The following is a 4767-nucleotide window of genomic DNA, read 5'->3' as shown; positions in this document are numbered from 1 at the left end:
CTGAGGGAGCTGGGAAAGGGGCTCAGCCTGGAGCAAAGGAGGCTCAGGGGGGACCTTGTGGCTCTGCACAACTCCCTGACTGGAGGGGAGAGCCAGGGGGTGTCGGGCTCTGCTCCCAGGGAACAGGGACAGGAGAAGAGGGAACGGCCTCAGGCTGGGCCAGGGGAGGCTCAGGTTGGATATTTGGGAAAATTTCTTCCCTGAAAGTGTTGTGAGGCATTGGAACAGGCTTTCTGGGGAAGTGGTGGAGCCACCACCCCCAGTACAAGAAAATTTTAAGTCACCTAGACTATGTTCACCTACTATCTATCTACATTTATCACATGCCTTGTGTTTTTTTTATTTTAAAATTTTCAACAGCTGTGCTTGTGCAACAGCAAAAGAACTGCCCTTGGCTTCAGCTGAAGCAGGACACGACAGATTTATGCAGGTGTTTGTGCTCAGCAGAGAGAGACGCACCACATACATACAGCTGCTCTATCTGCAACCCCTCACACAGGAGTCTGGCACCTCTTGTGATTTCCCTGTCTTTTTTTTTTGGCCTTGGTATCCCTCAAGTGAGTAGTTACAAGGTGGCTTTCAGGGTAGCTCACCTCCCTTTCAGAGACGAACACAGAAGAAAAGATGCAAAGGATTATGCATCCAGCATGTAAAACACCAAAATACTTACAGCCCAGTGCATGGCCTATGCAACCCATAAAATAATGTGGAATTACAGCACTAAAGCTGATTATGATTAGTGCTACATGCAAGCACAGAGGGAAGATGTGTAGAAGAGTTACATCCTTTAGCAAGAAACATTTCTCTCTCACTATACAAACTTAAGATATGTACTGAAACTGTATTACTTTATCCGGTTTATTCACATCAGATTATTAAAATGTGCTAGAATTTTCCCCTACAAGCAGCAATTTTCTCACTAGGTACTTTGGATGGTTAAAAAAGCCCTCAGCAACAACACGTCTTTCATTAAAAAACTAAATTTAAAGGTAATTAGGCAATGCTACATTTGGAAGGATACAGCAGAGGCAGGACATTCTGCTGAAGTCCACCCTGAAAACATGTGTCAACACTGACTGGAAGGATCTGCTCTCACAGAATGGTGTTTATTCAGCTCTTCTTTCTAATGCCAGATGAGTCCAGCCGGCACCAAGCAGAAGGGTGGGTTTGATCACAGCCAATGAGCAGACAGATTTATTTCTGGGGAAATTCTGGGCAGCATTTGAACTCTCAGTTCTCATAACTCAAAAGTCAAAACAAACTGTGAAGAAAACAGTTTTTTCCCCTATTCAGTTAAGAGTATGGGAGCAATGATTTGGTAATAAGATAGTTTTACAGAACTTGGAAAAAATCTCTCATGACCTGCTGTCTTTCAATGAAATAAAATCATTAAAACATGGAGCTACCTTGTCAGCCCACATGAATTGCTGTTTCCAATTATGTTAATAAAACAACACTGATTTAAACTAGCAAAGGACTGAGACTTTGACTAAAACCAGTCATGTTTCATGCCACAAAAAAGTGAGAGGTGGGCTTCCTTACCAAGAAAACAGAGAGAAAATTGCATATAGGGAATATAAACAGGCTGCAGTGTGAGGAAACTAAGAATAGCAGAATAAATTAAACAGATAATTCAAAAATGCTGCAGAGATCTTTTGTGGGCAAAATGATAAAACTTTCTCTTTCACAGCAGGAGAAACTTCACTACTAGAAATGATCCAAGAAAAGGCAGCACTGTTTCTGTTTCCTTTGTCTAAAAGTACGCATTCAAACATGACTTTATGCAATTAATGTGTGGACTTAGCCAATACTGCCTCGTGTGCATCAGATAATGGGACAAAGCTCACAGTGCTTATTTTATCACACTTACAGCCTTCTAAATATTGGGATGTGCATTTTTGAAAATACTCTGAGAATCACAGACCAGAAAATAACCAGGTAACACTGCAATTATTGATTACAGCAACTACCATTAGGTTAAAAATATTCTCCTGCCCTTTCCTCTTCAGACACAGGTTTGTTATTTTTTAGCTTTAATGCACTTTATCAAAACAACTGATTTCAGTATCTGCCTTGCACGTGTGTAACTCTGTTACCCCACAGCAACATCCCAAGTCCACCACTTTTATTACAATTAGTAATATTATTATTTTATTATATTATTTATCATATAGTATTGTTATTGTTACTATATAACTGATCTGCCTGGGAATTCTTTCTAAGCCTGCTGCTCTGCCAGATTTTTTTTTCACCTCTTGTTAGATGGCACAGCTATTCAGAATCCCACTACTGGTCAAAACACACAAAACTCAACTTCCTGCACTTTTCCAAGAACCTGCAGAACATTCAGCACTTACTTTGCAACAACTGTAAGGATTACATAATGAAAACGACCCCTGAGTACTGTGCATTCAGTGTGTCATTGTAAAAGATAAAACAGATGATACTTGAGGAAAAAATAAATTAGGGTCCTTCTCACAGCGGCAAACTCAACTGCAAGGCATGAATATACAAATATTCAGGCTAAGGCAAGTGAAAACTTTCAAAACTCAAGAGAACTCTTGATGGAATACAGAACTAAGTTGAGAGAGGTACTCGACTGAGTGGTTCAATGCATTATTCACAACACAGCTACAGCAGTGGTCAATTTTTAGTTTGATCTTTATCAAATATGGGCTGTTTGCATTGACCTGACAAAGTAAGACTGAAGCAAGTTTGAAAGTTTTGATGCATAATTTCCAATACCAGGTTTTTTTATTAAAAAAAAAAAAATAAAATCACATTCACTCGTGTCATGGAGCATCCTTTAACAGGAAGCGTATTTTTAGGGTTAACACCAAAAACCCCCAGGCATAACACAGAAGTCCATGTAACTTTGTATTAAAGCACCCAATATAACCTTGGAAAACCAACTCACCTTTCTCCTTTACTTCTGTGAGGTACTCCCCTGTTCTACAGAGAAGGCCACAGCTACATTTGCTCACTCATGCAGACTGCAAAGATAGTTGGAAATCACTTTTTCAACACAAAATATTTTATTTTTCCTGTAACTTTTGACGCTACATCTCCTTTCATTCCAGTACACGAAAAATTCCTGTGTTAGCTCAGAAGCAGCTGTTGAGTGGTTTTGGACCTGTTATTCCTCTGCAGCAGTGCATACTCCCAATTTAATTGACAGGTCATAGTCTGGCCACCTTACAGAATCAGCTGGGTGGAGTATCCAAAGCTTTGATAGAATTCTGCACAATGAGATGATAAATCAAACCAATTGGCATGTCTTCCTTTCAGGAACTCTAGATCCATTCACCATTATTTTTACAGGAATAGTTTTCCCTGAATTATGTAACTACAGATGGAATTAAGCCATGATGTCAAAGCCAAATGGCTCCAAGATTCACAAGATCAAAATGTGAATTCTTGATAGGTTACAGGCAGACTTAATTGTTGAAGTTAAAGTCCAGTTTGAAGCTGTTTGTTAACAACTTTTCACGGCATACAGAATGTTCCAATTTACTACTTGTTCTTGTGTCTTCTAACAGTAGGAAATAAAGAAAAACTTTTTTTTTTTAATTTGCTTAGTCAAAATTATTAAATGTAATTGTGAACTACACATAGGGATTTGTATGTTTCAGAGTGAACAGTATTCAGTGATAATGTCTTACTTTCATTGCAAAGTTTACTACTTTAAAAAAAAAGGGGGTATTTTAACAAATATCCTTAAGAATTGTTATAAAAATTCTCCTTTTAACAGGTTTATACTTACAGAAATCCTTCAGAAATCTCCCACTTGAAAAGCACCCCCTTAAAAACCTCCCCCTATGCAGCATGGAGGGGTAAAAACCAAAAGAAACTTGTAAACTTCATTTGAGAGAGATACAGAATCACAACTGTGCAAAACGTCTCTGCTGCAAGATTTGCATGTTTGTGTTTGTGCTCTTCTAAAGATAGCCAAAACTGACAGTAGCAGACACAAGTTATTCCATATTCCTGACTTCTCTACCATCTCCTCCATCCAGGACATTGAATAAAAGACAAGCTCCTGTACCTTTTCCTCCACTAGACATTACTATTTCTCTGGTACTCTCCTGATTGCTTTCACATCCTTCCACACTCTATTCTTTCCTTTGCCCTCTTCTGCTACTCCTCACTATCTTGCCCAAATTGGGCAGGTGTCTAAAAAAGGTGACTGGTATTATTTCTAAAAGCCTTTTGTTAAAGGATAACACTCTGGAAAGTGTATGAGCAGTTACTGAGGCTGCTTTTTTCCTGATTTTGGACCAAGATGTTCCAGCAAACTGTAATTGCTGTTCCATCAGGCCCCTCATGTCCCATCCCTTCTTCACAGACATTTAGGGCCAATCTGGAGAAGGACAGCTGGCTGAAAGCTATCAGACTAATTTCAACAGAAATGTGTGGGGAATTTTATATCCATGGTTTTTCCAACAGAGCCAAGGTGCTCTGAGCAGTGCTGTGATGAAAAACTGAGGCCAGGCACAGAGCAGTATCTTCTCAACAAAAGCAGTAGCAAGCGCAGAGCTAATGAGCTTTTTCCAGCATTTTAAAGAATCTCAGTTTAAGAACCTTATAGATCTTCTTAATGAAATGCAAACTCAAGGAGCTTGGCTGTTTTTTATGTGACACACACTTTAAAAAATGGGAGTATAGTAGTAATACATACTGTAGCTTTCTTGACCTTTTCTGACACTCATATTGGAGCAAACTTAGCCGAAATGGCTTCTGCAGCTGCACCTACAGTGATGTGGCAGT

Source organism: Corvus moneduloides, chromosome Z (genome assembly GCF_009650955.1).
Source record: "Corvus moneduloides isolate bCorMon1 chromosome Z, bCorMon1.pri, whole genome shotgun sequence".
In the NCBI taxonomy this organism is placed as follows: domain Eukaryota; kingdom Metazoa; phylum Chordata; class Aves; order Passeriformes; family Corvidae; genus Corvus; species Corvus moneduloides.
This window is presented reverse-complemented; position numbering follows the sequence as displayed.